Source organism: Peromyscus californicus, unplaced genomic scaffold (genome assembly GCF_007827085.1).
Source record: "Peromyscus californicus insignis strain IS unplaced genomic scaffold, ASM782708v3 Scaffold_2__1_contigs__length_46816999, whole genome shotgun sequence".
NCBI classification, from domain to species: Eukaryota; Metazoa; Chordata; class Mammalia; order Rodentia; family Cricetidae; genus Peromyscus; species Peromyscus californicus.
The window spans coordinates 43,127,336-43,144,368 of NW_026294540.1; the positions used below are offsets into that span (position 1 = coordinate 43,127,336).

Below are 17,033 nucleotides of genomic sequence, written 5' to 3' on the forward strand. Positions count from 1 at the left end.
AATCCTTCCGGACTCATCACAGCTCCCTAGCTTACTGCCCATTCCCAGATGTTGTATTTCTATTTATGGATTCAGAATAAAGGAATAGGTTCACTTGTAAGCTTTTTGGATGAATACAAAGTGTGCTTCTACTGTTTAATTTTCTATCTTACTCGTTTCTTTAAGGAGAATTTACCTAGTATTCATCATATGGAAGACAGCAGTTGTGGCAATCAATAGAATTCCAAAGTACATACATAGAGAGTAACCTAATTATTTAATTATGTGCATTTTACATCAGCTAGAGCCTAAACAAGACCTGAGTGATGATGATATTGATTAACATGACACTATGGATAGGGTCCCATTCCTGGATTATGGGCTATGGGCCATTAGTGGCTGCTGAGAAAGGGAGAATGAGTCTTCTCTAGATAGGAGCCCCCTAATTGGTTATCCAATCCCAAGTAGTCACTTCTAAAAACATGCACATATGAGCAACGCCTCGATATGAGCAATGCTTCAATGTGAGCAATGGACCCAGCCGGTTGTATTTACTTGTTTATTCATATGTGTGTGTCTAACAATAATAATTAAAAAGAGGTTATGCATTTGGGAGGGAGAAATGGGAGGAATGGAAGGGCAGGAATAAATGCAGGATATGTATATGAGATTTAAAAATAAATTTAATAAAGTATGTGACAATGTGAAAAAATCAACAAGGCTTAAAATTATCAGAAAGAATAAAATCTCTTGCATCTGAGAGACAAAGTCTCCTAATCACATGAACTCTGTCCTTTGGTTTCATTATCAGTAAAATGAAAATCTTATCTTTCTGTTTGCTGAAGAACAAGAAAGGAGATAAATAAAAGTTTGCTGTGGTCCTAAGCACTGGGCTTGAGAAGGTCCTTGTGTAAAGACACTGCTGTGGGAAAGCCTTCACCCCATCCACTCCCAATCCCACTCCCATCCTCTCTCAGGACTTTTTTTTTGGCCAGATTCTTGGTGTCTGATCATGTTTGGAGCCTGCCATGTTTGCACATGCAAAATAATACTTGTTACAGCAATGCCAGTGAGTCCACAGAAGGATTTAATCTGCCATTTCCCCGTCAACAGCCTCCTCCAAGCGCCCAGGTTTATCTGCCAAAAGTGATGTTGTCAAGGCCCCTTGCAAAGGCTCTGGGAATCTCGCTGTACTGGCCCGTCTTCTCTAGCCTAGCATCCCAGTGTTATGAACATTTGTTTGTTCATGCTCAGGTTTCCAAGGGTGACTCAGGTGAACTGGAAAGATCCTATGGCCCAAGCCAGCATAAGCATCATTTCTGCTCATAGCCACTTTGTCTTTGATGAAGCTAGGCAACACTCAGCAAAGTGAACCTCAGTTGATTTTTCCTTGAGAACACTAAGAGCATGGCTTTCACTATGCCTTCAGTTAAATCATCCACAGTACCCCACCACTATACTTCCCACTGCAGTGGTTGATACCTGGGTTACCTCACATTTAAGTTATTGATGCTGTATAGCAGTGCATGGATCTACCAAGTAGCCTGTGAATCACACATTACAATTGTAAAGTGAAATATGTCCTGTTCATCCTATTGAACACCTTTAGAAATGTCTATTTCACCAGGTGGTGGCAGTGCATGCCCTTAATCCCAGCACCCGGGAGGCAGAGCCAGGCAGATCTCTGTGAGTTTGAGGCCAGCCTGGTCTACAGAGCAAGTTTCAGGACAGGTTCCAAAGCTACCCAGAGAAACCCTGTCTTGAAAACAAACAAACACACAAACAAACAAAAAATGTCCATTTCTCCTGACTGTCATTCACTGGCAGAGATCACCTTGCCTAACTCAGTCTTCATTTTCTGTTTATAATATTTGTAACTTTTTTGTTAGGGTTTGCCTGTACTTTTCTTCCCATGGTTATGATTCATAAATGCACACTAGATCATTTATTAATTTATTCTGCAAAAAATTTTGGCGTGTCTACTATGTGTCAAGCAATGGCCTAGAACTCGCTCAGAAGTACTAACATCTGCTATTACTATATCTGGAACCTTCTGTTTCTCCCTCCCTCGTTTCAAAGTTTGCCTCCTATTTTTAAGATCTGGATGATTGGAGCATATATATTTATCACTGTTACATTTTCTAGGTGAAATGAACCTTTTACCATTATGTCCCTTTTTTTTCCAACTTACAGCCTGTTTTCATGTAGATTTCCCTCCTCTCTTAGAAACTGTTTGCACAAAACATCTTTTTCCATTCTTTCACTTTCCACCTGTCTGTCCAGAATTCTGTCTACAATGAGTTCCTCCATTCCAGGATGTAGTTGCATTCTGTCGGTGTTTAAAGTCCAATAGCCGATCTGTGTCTCCTGAGTAGGGAGTTTAAGCCATTTACGTGTAAAGCAGTTACCAGTGGAAAGGCTTCCTATTGCCGTTGGTCATTTTTTGTAAGCCTATGGTTTCCCCTCCTCCTTCCCCATCTGTTTAGTCGCTTTTTTATAGTGACAAGTTGGGGCTCCCTATTTGCTCCCTTTTGTGTATGTGCTGTTTCTTTGTGGTTACCATGGGGATTATGTCATCCGCTCTGGGTTATAATCATCTACTTAAAACTGACTGTGCACTCACATGCAAAGGTGTGGTCTTCGCATCCCTACCCAGATTGTGATATTGATGAGGTTGGAGAGCTGGCTCAGCAGTTAAGAGCACTCACTGCTCTTGCAGAAGACCTGGGTTTGATTTTCAGCACCCACATGGTGGTCCACAAACATCTGTAACTCCAGTCACAGGGGCCTCACTGGCCTCCTTGTCTTTGTGGGCACCAGGCATGCATGTGACATACATGCAACCATATAGACAAAACACCAACATGCATAAAATACATTTTAAAAAATAACTTAAAATTGTTATTAATATTATATATCATTGTATAAAATATTAATATTATTATATGTAACATTATATAAATATTTAATATACCCATAACACAGGTTCATAGTAATAATAATGCCTTTATTTTTTAAATCATATAAGAGTGAAGTTATAAACAAAAATGGCAATAATACAGAATTTTGAGTTTGTCCATGCTTTATCTTTATTGAAGGTATTTCCATTTTCATGTGGGATTGACTTACCCTCTGACATCATTTTGTTTATCCTTTTCTACAGCATGCTTTGGGGTAGGTTCCTTGGTTTTTGTTCATCCTGGAATAGCGCATACTTTGTTGTATTGTTTTTCTGACTTTTTGACAGTGTCATACAAGGGCACAGTATATTTTAATCATACCCCCCTCCCCCATTGCTCTCTCGTCCCCCTCACCCTATATGGTTGTCTTCCTCTTCCCAGCCAGTCCCCTTTCTGCTGACATGGCTTTATTTTATTTAATAACTGATTAATTTTTTTTTTTTTTTTGGTGACCCACTGAGTTTGAGTAGGGTTATTTACATCACAGGGGTGAGGGGTTATTTACAGAAACATGTGAAGCTTCCCAGTGGCTGCACCATTGAAGAAAATGTACCCCCACACCCAGCAACTATAACTGCCTATAAATCCCCAGGGAGGGGTGGAGCCTTGGGAGTCCCTCTTCCATCCGTGAAGGGATGGGGGTGGGTCTAGTCCTGCTCGGGTCTGATGCAAGTAATCAGAGTGTGACAGCTGCGTCATGTCTGAGAGACCTGACTTCTCCTCGTCCTCTGACTGTTACATTTTTTCCCATGCTGTTCCCTGAGTCTTGCAGGAGTGAGGTGAACGTCTCATTTAGGACTGAGCACTCAATAGCTACTTATCAGCACTTTAGCTGTTATGAACCTCTACAGAGAGAGGCTCCTCTGGTCTATGCTACTGTGTGTGTGTGTGTGTGTGTGTGTGTGTGTGTGTGTGTGTGTGTGTGTGGACTCAGGGTTGCTGAGACCCTTTTATTTGTCGTTCTATGTTTCTCCTCGATGTTGAGAAGTTTTTCTTGTGGAATATGTTAGTCCTCTTGATAAGATTCTATAAAATTTCTTAGATTCTTGAAGCATGATCCTAATTAGTCTTAACAAATAAAAACCCAGAGTAAGATATCAGGGTGAAAGCTGAAAGATCAGAGAAGCAGAGCAGCAGCCACTAGAAACTTCTTACCTTTCTTACAAATCCTCAGACCGAATTGGGGAGAGGGGGGCACAAGATCCTGTCTCTACCGGCCTTATATTCCTGTCTCCACCTCCCCAGTGCTGAGATTAAAGGCATCTGCTACTCTGTTTCCCTTTTAGACTGGTTCAATCTTGTGTAGCCCAGGATGGCCTTGAACTCCTGATCTTCCTGCTTCCTCTTCCCAAGTGTTAGGATTAAAGGTGTGTGCCACCACTGCCTGCCCTCTATGGTTAACTAGGGGCTAGCTCCACCCTCTGATCTCTAAGCAAGCTTTATTTGTCAGAACACAAACAAAACATCATACAACAGGTTCTGTTCACTTTTCTTTTATGATTTTTTTGTTCTTGTGCATTAGACCCAAGTTTGTTGAGTCTTTCTTATGTTTCAATGTACTATTGAACCCTGTAGTAAAATCTTTTAATTCAGTTATTGTGTTCTGTAATTTCTGATTGGTTTTATTTTATTTATTTCTCTTTGTTGATATAACTATTTTCTTGATTTTATTTACTTAGTTGTTTTTGTTCTTCTTCAGCCTGCTGAGCATATTAATTGTTTTTAATGTTTATTTTGTTTCGGGGGAGGCACATGTATTTCAATACACACATGAAGGGTCAGAGGACCACTTGTGGGAGTTGGTTCTCTCCTTCTCCTTGTGGGTTCCAGGATTGAACTCGGGCTGGCAGACTTGGTGGCACATGCCTGTATCTTCTGACCCATCTTTGTCAGCCCTGCTGACCACATTTAAGACAGTGTTTTAAAGCCTTTGCCAAATCCACGCCCAGTATTTGAGGTTGGTCTCTAGACAATAGCTTTGTCCCTGTGAATGGGCTCACCTTTTTTATTTGTTTGTCTTGTGTTCATTTGTTGGTGCTAGGGCATGGTAATGCACGCCTGTACCTTCAGCTACTGAGGAGGCTGAGGCAGGAAGATTACAAGTTCAAAGCCATCCAGGGCATCTTAGAGAGATTCTATAGAGGAACACACTATATAGGGAGTTCAGTTCAATGGGAAAGTATTTGCCTACCATGTGTGACCTCCTTGGTCTAATACCTCGTACCACGATAGATAGATAGATGAGAGACAGATAGATAGATGGATAGATAATAGATAGATGATAGATAGATTGATTGACAGACAGGTATATAAATAGATAGATAAATAAAGAAATAAATAGATGGATTAAATAGATAAACAAACAAACAAATAAGTTGGAAGAAAAGAGAGAAGACAGGCCCCCTTTCCCAGTCTTTGCTGGCTGACTGTGTGCAGGCAAAGGCCATCCAAAGCAGCCCCACGGTCATAATGCCTTTGGGTGCTCTCAGACATTTTTCTTGGAGTGTATCTCCCTTGGGCCTGTGTATCTAATTTTTCCTCGATGCCCCGTGTATGGAGGTGATTTCAAACGCATTAATTTCCGTTTGAGTCTTGCCCCCTCTCCCCGGGGCCGCAGATCCCCTGTATTCCTCTACCCCAACTTCGGCTCCCAGTGCCGGGGCAGCCTGTCTGCACTCCTCACAGCTCACCGTGCCGGTCTCTGACTACAGCAGCCTCCAACCTCATATCCGAGCTAGCCTCTACTACCTTTCCCTTCAGTTCCCCTGCACCATGCCATGCTGCCTAGACTGCAGCTCTGCAGCCAGTGGGGGGCGCTGCTGAGACAGGCGGGGGAGAGCGCAAGGCCCTCTGGGAGTCTTTCATCTTGGGTTCTTTGTATTTGGTAATAATAGACATTGGGCGGATTCTGTCTCGGGAGCTGTTGGCATTTCTGTGTGTCTTTCTAAAATAAACTGCTTTAAGCATCCTAAAGTTGCCGTCAGGCCCCCATAACATCCTTGATAAACTGAGCAAGGCGGCAGCAGGCCGCTTTCATGCCGCTGGTGGACTCCAGTTGTTCGGTAAATTTGGAGCAAAACGAGAAGTGTAACCCTCTGTCTCTTGAGCTGATGCTCGTTGGCAACTCTGAATCCTTTTAAAAGTTCTGCGAGAATCTCCAGACAGCTCTGATCTGACAGCTCACAGCCACGTTGTCAGCGTGTGCGCATTCGTGGCGATATCTTAAATGTTAGGTGTGGAGATCATGAACTGAAAATTGAAAGGAGGGTTTCAGCATCCCCTTCCCTCCCACGCCTTAAGGCCCCGCCCTTTGCATGCAGTTATGTTTCCACAGGCTGAGACTCAAACGCTGTCACCCGAATGGGAGGATGCCGTGTATGCGCGACTGCTGTCTTCCGTGGAAGACGGGCCTAGAGGAACCAATCTTAACGCATTTGTTTGCAAAGAATGAGAAATCGTCTTAAAATCTCTTCTCACGATGTTTCAAAAATTGTCATCATGATTTGCTTCACCCCTGACACCTGGCTGGCAGGATACAGGTATCAGGACCTTAAAAGCTGTTCTGTGTCCAGTGCTCCGATCTGCCAAGAGGTTGACTTATTAAATGTAAAAATTGAAATGGCAAGAACGGTTCAGGCTTCTAACAAGGGTGGATGTGAGTGTTTAATACGGTTCTACTCCGGGCCCCTTTCTTGAATCACACCCCTCATTCTGTGCCACTGGTAACGGGAATTTCTCACCGTTTGGCATTTCATGTATCATACTATGTTTGTGATTCTTTTTGTGAGAAACAAAAGCTATGAAAATATCAAGTAAATATCAAGCAGCATGTAATCCCTCAATCGCTCCCTCCCCAGTGCGGTGATTTGTCCGGTATTGCCTGTCTTATCTCACGAAGTTGCTTCATATGTCAACAAAATGTCACCTCCCACACAGAACCGGCATCCACATTTTTTTGGTCACAAAGCCTGTTGAAACACGGATGGAATTCTTATTATAATTCAGTCTTATGCACAGAGCAATATTTGTTTTTTGGGGGGCGGAGTGGGGGGGATGCTAACAGCTGGAGAGGCACAGCTGTGTCTTGGTCTAGTTCATGTGTGACACCATCTCACAAAGGCCTGACCCAAGAGCGGCAGAGAGCTGCATTTGTACTCGGTGGTGAGTGGATGTGTAGACATACACAGGTAATCATTCTGCCTGGTGAAGCCCTGGCCCGGACTCAGCCCAGCAACCCAGGCATTCTGAATTCTCAGCAGGCACCCAAAGCAACATACCATGACCACTAGCCATCGGGTGCCTTCAGTCACCTCTGTGGGGAGGGAGGGGTGGGGGGAGGGGCAACTAGCTGGAATAGACCTGCTCCCTCCCCGCTCCGGCCCTCCTTGTCTGAATAATGTCAAGGCTCCTCCCGGACTCAGCTTGGTGTGAGACCTTCTGGGAAGCTGTGTTGCCCTCCAGGCTGCATCTGGTCCCTTTCCAAACACGTCCCAGCAGCGTATGTAGCCCTTGATAAAAAAAGCTACTTCCCTGTCTGCCTTGCTGGACAGAGAGTGCTTCAGGGGTGAGAAATACCTCATCTGCTCCTTAATAACAACAGTAAGCCGGGCTCAGTGGTGCACACCTCTAATCCCAGCACTCTGGTGGCAGAGGTAGGTGACTTCCTGTGTTCGAGGTCAGCCTGGTCAACACAGTGAGTTCCAAGACAGCCAAGGGCTCTGCAGAGAGACCCAGTCTCAACCCTCCCCCTCCAAAAAAAAAAAAAAAACCATTTAAGATAGTGCCTGGTTTCCAGACAGGATCCAATAAACATGTTAATGAAAGGGAAAGACGCGAATGAGTGATTGAATCTTGTCCTGTAAATGGGACACGACATGTCTGTACGAGAATTGTAAGTAACTCTTATCAGCCTCCTTCCGTGCACCTAATCCTCCTAACAGCCCCTGAAGGCAGATATGGCTAGGATTGTACCGTTCAACCTAGTCTCCACCTTGGACTTGTCCAGACCTTTCTATCCAAGCTGTCCTTGAAGTTAAATGGTTGCTGATCTCTGAGTATGCCAGCATCCTTAATGCTGAATGGATAGATATGCATGTACCTTTTTCTGTATTTACAGTAAAAAAAGGAGAGCCATGATAGTCAACGGTGAGATATTCCCCTGTGCATTGATATGCTTAGCCAGTTACCTGCACCTCTGAGTCATTTATGATACTCTGATGATACTCTCATGAATGTATTTGTATACAGGGAGTTTGTGGTTTTTTGTGTATGTGAGTGTTTGCCTACATGTATGTCTGTGCACCGAGTGTGTGCAGTGCTTGTGGAAGCCAGAAGAGGATGGAGAATCCCCACACTGGGGTTACAGATGGCTGTGAGTTGTCCTGTGGGGGCTGGGAATCAAATCCAGATCCTCTGCAAGATCAGTAAGTGGTCTTACCCACTGAGCCCTCTCTCCAGGCCTGAGCGGGGATTTTGGCAAATGACTTTTCCTCAGCTTCTCAGAAGGACTTCTGAATGACAGCCATATGAACGGTTTAATAGTAAAAGGCTCCGGGTCAGGACACTGGACACTCACTTAGTTGACCCTTATTAGCTAAGTAAGGCTTCTAAGGGAAAATGCCCCTGATCCACCCATCTGCCAAACCAGACCCACACAGGGTGAAAACAAGCATCCATCATGGCCACAAATAGAAGTCAGGAGGAAGTTGTTGGATGAGGATCATGTGTTTGGCCAAGTTTTTGTGGCCCTCTTGCATTGTGTTATATTCTAGGGGACTTTACGCTGGAAATCCCCAGCGAGGGCCACTGGTGTCTGTGTCTTCCTCCCGTGGCTTCAAGGCCATTTTGTAAGACGTAGGTTTCTTAAAACCCACCAGACAGGAGACAAGGGGTCATTTCTGTTTTGTGTTATGTGTTGAACAGCATATAATGGGTACTTAGCCCGGGGCTTGCCACGTGGTCGGCACCTCGAGTTTGTTAGATGAATGGTGGGTACAGAGCACGTGTGTTAGAAACCAAAAGAAACGTAGATCTATCACCGCTGACCGGCTGGCCTCGGGCAAGTCTTAACTCCACTCAGAGTCCCCAGATGACATGAGGACAGGCTAAGTCACTTTACTTGGTGACCTACACGTTGCTCGGGTGTGTGGGCTGAGCACACAGTGAGGGCTGTTGGCATGAAGGAAAATCCAAATTGCCTGTGGCAGAACCGCGTCTGGGGTAAGAAATCAAGTAGACAAGACGATCAGAGAATGGACTGGAAATGTAACCTTACCCAGAAGGAAGGGGACAGACAGCAGGAAGCATGGGGCAGAGGGGACACACGGACGGACACAGAAAGAAGCAAGTCTGAGCTCTTCTCTGGGAGGCCTGACATTTTTTAATTTTCTTGTCATTTTTTTAGGGTTCCTCATTCTTTTTTTTTTTTTTTTTTTTTTTTTTTTTCGAGACAGGGTTTCTCTGTGTAGCTTTGTGCCTTTCCTGGAACTCGCTTTGGAGACCAGGCTGGCCTCAAACTCACAGAGATCCGCCTGGCTCTGCCTCCCAAGTGCTGGGCTCATTCTTTTTTTTAATGAATAAAAAACATTTATGACATTGAGATTCTGAAGTATTTTTGGTTTTTTTTTTTTTTTTAGCAGATCCTGTCTTTTTTTATTTTATTTTATTATTTTTGGAGGATGTGAGTTTTCTGAGTGTCTTCTGGTTTCTATCACTGTGATGAAACACCCTGACCATCCACAACTTGGGAAGGGAAGGGTTTATTTCAGCTTATACCTATTATTCCAGGTAATAGTCCATCACTGAGGGAAGCCAGAGCAGGAACTCAAGCAGGAGGACCTTAGAGACAGGAGCTGACGCAGAGGCCGCTGAGGGGTGCTGCTTACTGGCTTGCTCCTCACGGCTGCTCAGCCTGCTTTCTTATAGAACCCAGGACCACCTGCCCAGGGATGGCCCCACCCACAGTAGGCTGGGCTCTCCCACTTAATTATTAATCAAGAAAATGCCCCACAGATTTGTTTGCAGGCCAATCCAACGGGAGCATTTCCTTAGTTAAGAGCTCTTCTTCCCAGATGGCCCTAGCTGGTGTCAAGTTGACGTAAGAACTAGCCAGCACACCACGTAGTACGCCTACACTTCTTTTCTAAACATTTTTATTAAATCTTGGACTATTTCACACAGCATATTTTGATCATATTCACTCCTCATTCCTCCCCCTACTCCTCTCAAATCCACCCCCCTTTCCTACCCCTTTAACTTGGTGTCTTTTTATTTATGTATGCATTTCTATAACCCATCAATTCCTAGTTGTGATGCCCATATACTCCTGGGTGTGGGACTATCAGTAGAGTGTGACTGACTGACCAGGAGCCGCACCCTTAAGTAAAACTGGCCTTCTTCCCTAGAAGCCCTTGACTGTCTGTCCCTAGCATTCACGTGTGGGGTGCGAACTCATGAATCCCCTCCTGCTCCATGCTAGAGTTTCGACTGGTAGAGTGATCTGGTGTGGCGGTTCCTCAGAAGGAAAACTAGAAAGAGAGCCACCGTACTATACTACTCTTGGGCATTTCCCCAAAGGACTCTTTTCTACCACAGAGACACAGCCATTGCGCTCTGTTTACAAATAGCTAGGATATGGAAACAGCCTAGATGTCCATCAGCTGAAGAAGGGATGGTGAAAATGTGGTTCGCGTACACAATGGGATTTTCTTCAGCTGCGGAGACAATTGAAACCATGACATTTGCAGGTGAAGGAACAGAGCCAGGAAGCTCAATGCTGAGTGAGGTCATCTAGAGCCTGAAATCTGGTTTGAAATTCTCTTATTACTTCAAGGCACTTTCTAGAAATCTTTTTTTAGAAAATTAATCGGCTGTAAAATAGTACAGTTTGACAGGAATCCTTGAATCCAATTTGTCCTTTGTTCCAGGAATAGCAGAGATGGGTGTGCACATAACCATGTGTTACACACACTTTGACACAACACTGTCAGACATTGGAAATGCTAGTGACTGTTTTGTTTTGTTTTGTTTTTGAGACAGGGTTTCTCTGTGTGATTTTGGTGCCTGTCCTAGATCTCGCTCTGTGGACCAGGCTGGCCTCGAATTCACATAGGTTCGCCTAGCTCTGCCTCCCCAGTGCTGGGAATGAAGGCGTGCGCCGCTGCTGCTGCTGCTGCTGCTGCTGCTGCTGCTGCTGCCGCCGCCGCCGCCGCCACCACCACCACCCTGCACTAGTAACTCTTTAAGAAACCTAAAACTAGAGCCAGGTTTACCAGCTTGAGCCTATGATGTGGTGGCACACGCCTTTAACCAGAGCACTTGGGAGTGCTCTGTGAGTTCTAGGTCAGCCTGGTCTACACAGTGAGACCATGTCTCAAAAAACCCAAGCCAAAGGAAAAAGGAAATCTGCAACCTGAGATGACAAGTATTTTGGACAGGGTAGATTTTTACCGTACTAAATGAAAGCATATAACTACATAAGATATTTTGTAGTAGTTTTAGAATGAAAACACCTTTCCTTAATTCTTTTACTTCCAAAACCAATTATTTTTGAACTTTGAAGTTTTACTGAAGTTACACGTTTTCTGAAGTCCGTTAGTAAAGACATGCATGTGCACGAGGTGAACGTGTGGATTTTAGCACATTTGTATTCTTTCCCTTCATGGTGGGTGGTTTGTGTCCCTTCCTTACTGCAACAGTTGTCCTTTTTATCTGGCTCTTACTCAGGACGCACTCCCAGGTCGCTGACTGTGAGTAACTGACTGCAGTTGGGGGAGCGGGAGCCCACTGACTCCTGGGAGGATGCGACAGTAAATCCCGGTTCGGTGTCAACCGAAGCGCTCTAGCCCCACGTAGTCATTTTGCCTTTTAGAAAAGTCTGTGCTAAGACTCTGTCCCCTATGTTAGGTTACAAACCTGTGTTCTCCTGGGTCCCTCTTGTTGGCAGCAACCTGATGCTTGTTTCATGGCAGCGCAAAACTGAATAAAATTATTTCTGATTAAGTACACATTGTGAGGTTCCGGCATCCCTCTGTAGTGATCTTTAAGAAGCTCTGACGCCACCATAATCACACACAGAGATGTAGTAGTGGGATGGCTGGGATCCACTAATCTGCAAATGACGAGGAGAGCTTCCTACACCATGGACTTCATCCCTGGCCATTTCAAATGATGACTGAGGCTCTTTATTTAATCAATTAATTTATCTGTTTTTAAAGATGTATTTATTTTATACACATGAGTATTTTGCCTTCATGCATGTCTGTGTCCCATGTATGTATAGTGTCCATGGAGGTCATGGGATCCTTGACAACTAAAGCTCTAAAGACAGTTGGGAGCCACCATGTGGGTGTTGGGAACCAAACTCAGGTCCTCTGCAAGTAACAAGTGCGCTCAACCATTGAGCCATCTCTCCAGCCCCCCGAGACATTTTATTTTTTTAAATCTTACTGGTAACTATTATTTCCCCAATAAAAACCCTTTGCAGTAGGCCACTTAGAGGATGAACACAAGCTTAGGAGAACTGATTCTGTTGGAAAAGGAAGGCCCTGTTGAAAGATGGTCCCGGTGGATGATTCGGGAAGGTTTAAGGAAGTGAATCAGCACTGCGAACTTGTGTGAAAAGCAGGTTTCCATCCTCCTGTTGAGCACCAGTTGTAACTGGGACTCGCTTTTGAAGAGTTGCAGTATTCCGTGGGGAACAGAGAGACCTGGAGTCTATTCTTGCTTCTGCTCAGGAACGCCACCACGTGGCGGGGGTGGTGGGGTGGTGGTGGGGAGGGGTGGTGGTGGGGAGGCGCTCAGGCCACAGCTTTCTTCCGTTTGAGGAAATACAAGCTCTGCTCCAGCAGTGTGTATGGGCCCAGGTGCCGGGGCAGTCGGATGCCTTCCCTACCCAGGGACGGATGGCTTTCTCCCTACCGGCTCCCACAGGACTGAGTGGACCATCTCCAGGCCTGTAAGTTCTACATCAGGGTGAGACGGGGTTCGCAAGCTGGACAAAAACACCAGTCCTGGCAGTGTGTTCATGTGACAGCTCCTCTAAGAGATCTGGATCTCATGGGACCACACCTGAGACAGCTTCCTGCTCCCTCGTGTTCCCGAAACAAATCTCAAATCTTTATCATTTCTGTGGTTGTAGTCAGTAGGCTGCAGACCATCTGCTTCGCCCAACTCTGGTCTTTTCTCTTATCAGTTTCTGTCATTAATATTCTTTATCCAAAAAGAAAAAGATAATAAAAAAATCCCCTAATCCCCTTCAAACACACTGTGTCTCTTTGGTTCTTCTCTTAACAGCAAGCCTTTATCCGCTTGCACGCTGAGAATCTGTCTGTCTCTCTTTCCATTCCTTTCTCAGCATGGATTTTCTCTGCTTATAATTCAGTTTAATTGATAGGCACAGTTGGCAGAATTCACAAGCAGTAAGTCAAATGCCATCCCTGCTCTCCCAGAACTGTAATTAAATGATGTGTCAGAATTTTCCGCTCAGCTGCCTTAGCTCATAATTGCAGGCCCATCTCCCTCTTCTCTTCTCTCTGGGCTAGATTCTGGGTCATTTCCTCAGATAATATCTCTCAGTTCATCAATTATTTCTTTGAGCTCTCTTAAATTTGTCTTTTGGTCCATCTGTTTATTTTTAATTTCAAAGACTGAAATTCGTCTCTTTTTTTCTGATGTATTTGTATATTTCTAATCTTTTTGGTTCAGGTCCTATGTCTTTTATTTATGGTTATTTTGTAGTTTGTATCTTATAATTCTACCATTGAATACCCTTGGGGGAGAGGGTGAGTCTATTTCTGCTCTCTATTGCTTTTACATATTATACTTTTAAAAATTACTTTCACCAAGCAGTAGTGATAACAAGGGATAACACCTTTTATCCCAGCACTCGGGAGGCAGAGACAGGCAGATCTCTGTGAGTTCAAGGCCAGTCTTGTCTACAGAGTGAGTGCTAGGACAGCTAGGGCTACACACAGAAACCCTGACTCAAAAAAAAAAATTGCCTACCTGTATGTATACGCACCTCCTGTGTGCAGTACCTGTAGGGGCCAGAAGAGGGCATCAGATCCCCTGGAACTGGAGTTACATATGGTTGTGAAGTGCCATATGAATGCTGGGAACAGAACACAGTCCTCTGTAAGAGCAGGGAGTTCTCTTCAATGCTCCAGCACCTCTAAAAGTTACTCTTTATAAGTCCTTATTTCCTTGAATATTTAACTTGATAACTACTTAGGGATGGGTTTTATTTTTTTCATCAACTATTTATTTTCCTTGGAATTTTTTTCATGGGAATTCTTTACACAAAGGACAAAGCTGTGTTCCCTTGGAGAAGTTTTGCCTGTCCCTCTACCAGGAGCACCACCTGAAGACCTTCTCAGTCAAGAGTCACTCAGAATCAAATTTAGGGCCTGATGTATTTTGGTCTAAGTGGTGTGAAACTGAGCTCAAAGTTAAAATGCAGACGGACTTGCGAGTCCAAGTTTTCATTGATAATCCTTCCGTTTCTCCTCAGTAGTACAATCTCAGACTACTTGTGTGTGTGTGTGTGTGTGTGTGTGTGTGTGTGTGTGTGTGTGTGCGCGCGCGCGCGCGTGTGTGAGGGTGTGTGTGACCTGGCTTAGGCAGTAAGCTGTTCCTCACATTCCTAGGCCCCCAATGTGCATTGAAGGCAGCAAGCCTGTCTCCACAGGTCTCTACTCTCAAGACTCTGAGCTGGCTTGTCCATGTAGTAGCCAAGGTTCCCAGAAGCAAGAGAGAAAGCCTTTATGTCCTTACCTGGCCTTTGCCTGTGTCCTTTTGGTCATATAAGTCACTCAGGCAAGCTCAGACTCCAGCAGATAAGTAGATTCCTCATCCTGGTATTAGGAGAGTGTAAGTCACATTGCAACGGATATGCAAGTGGAGACGGCTTGTGACATTTGTGCTGCCATCTGCTCCCGCCATAAATGCCACTTCACAGAGAAAAGAGCATCTTACCCAAAACCGTTAGAGTAAAATTTCCTCAAATGTAAAATAGCTAGTTATGAGGAAGAAAAACCAATTGTCTTAAAACAAAACAAAACACAAAAAAAACCACCTTAACACCCTGGACTAGCAAGCATGTCCTTGCTAGGAACATTTTTCTGGGGTGCAGAATTCTGTACTCTCTGGTGTGAAGAAATAATCTGGCGAAATTGCCTGTGTTTGGAGGGAAGGGCAGGACTCCACTGCTGAGAGTGGATGAAACCTACATGAACGGCTGGGGGAGGGTGTGAGGTGGTGAGTGGGTGGGCCTGGGAATAATTAGGAGAGAGAAACTGAGACAGAGAAGTGAGTTTAGCCGCAGGAAAAGATGGTGTGTGTGTGTGTGTGTGTGTGTGTGTGTGTGTGTGTGTGTGTGTGTGCGTCCATGTTTTAATCCACCCCCTCCCCCAATTTGGTAATTGCCTGTACTGCTTTTCGACTGTTTGGCAACATCATGTACTTATTATCTCTCCATGACATGGGAAGTTTGACCCTTTGCTCAAAGTCAGAACCAAGGTCTTGACCAACCTGAGTCCTTACCCAGAGGCTCTGGGAAGAACCTCTTTCCTGGCCCATGCTGAGTACCAGCAGTACTTCCAAGTGGTGATTCCTATTATTGGCCATCATTTGGCTGTGGTAACAAAGTGCCGCAGGCCAGGTGGCTTAAACAATGAACATTTACTTCCTGGCCATTGTGAAGTGTGCCGGTATAGTTAGGTATTCTCAAGGGATGGCAACTTTGTCACTGTCTAATCACATGACACAGGGAGAAACGTGGAGAAGATCGCAGCTGGCTCTTCCTTATGGGGCACTAACTCTTTGAGACCACCACCACCACCACCCCGCCCTCCCCCCACCCCCGCCATGACTTCACCTAATCCTAGGGACCTTCCGTAGGTCCCATCTCAAGACGTCACCACTCCCGCGGTTGCACCTTCAATACAAACTATTTTGGGAAAGTGCTGTTTGGTCCCTAACAGGCATTTCCATCCTTGTCTCCCGGAACCGTCACCGCGAGATCACAGAGGCATGTCACTGGGACTTCGCCTGTCTCTCCCAGGCGGAGGGTGTTGCTGTTTGTGTTTGGAGGCTGGTGTGTGATTCTGCCCGCCTGGACAATCCCAGGTTGAATTCACTTCTGACGACTAATGTCATCTTGGGGTGGTACCACCCAGGGGTTGGAGGGCGCCCGGTGGGGCGTCTCTGAAGGACATGTCTGTGATTTTTGCTTACTTCATCATTCCTTGAAACGAAAAGTGAAAGAATCAAGCAATTTTTTTTCTGAAAATCTAATTTTATCGTGCAGTCATATTCTGTATGGTTATCATATCTAAGAGGAAGCGGAAAACCTCACAGTGGACATTCAGCCCTTTAAGGATGATGTCCCTCATAGAGAAGGTGGACAGACTGAGAGTGAGCCTGGACTGTCTGGAGGACTGTCTGGAATTCACCTCCAGACAGGCTGGGTGGTTTTCGGTGGGTCTGTGGCTTCAAGCATCCCTCTCCGTCTGTACCAACTGCCACCACTAGGTGTCACTATATACAGCTGTGGATAGGATGTACTCCCTCTGCCTTGAGGACGACTTGATGGAGAGGTGAGCAGCTCCTGATTTGTACATTCCAGAATGTTCACCCCACCCCTCCACCCCCCACCCCCACCAACCCCCATTCCTTGAGAGACTCAGAAGCCTGAAATGATCTTGAGGAAAGAAGCCTTCCTCCACAGGTAGAGACTGCAGTCTCCTGGGGAAGGGACTTGCGGGCCTCACTGCACTGGAGCTGGGCAAACGGGCTGGTGTACCTTCTTCCTTGTACAGCTCTCCCGTACACACCACCCACCCCTGCATCCCAGGGCTTGGATTTTCTGCTGAGGCAGCCAAGTGCATTCCTGCCCTTCCAGGCTTAGCAGTGGACTTTGGCGCTCTTCAGTCGGGGGTGGGTCATATGAACCAAGGCCAAATCCCAAATGCTGCTGACATTGACATCCTGGTGGTTTTCAGGGTCCAGGGGTGGTTCCTTGCAAAGTCCGCAGTGAAACTTGGCTCTCAGAGCCTGGCCTGTGTTTATTACCGGTTTTCACTGTGTCAAACAAAT

The 17,033-nt window shown here is 45.2% G+C and overlaps 1 protein-coding gene across 2 annotated transcripts in view; it reads left to right on the plus strand.

Moving 5' to 3' along the window:
- Fry (FRY microtubule binding protein) overlaps nucleotides 1–17,033 on the plus strand; it is a 403,165-nt gene that overhangs the window by 99,731 nt on the left and 286,401 nt on the right. The gene's annotated exons all lie outside the window — the stretch shown is intronic.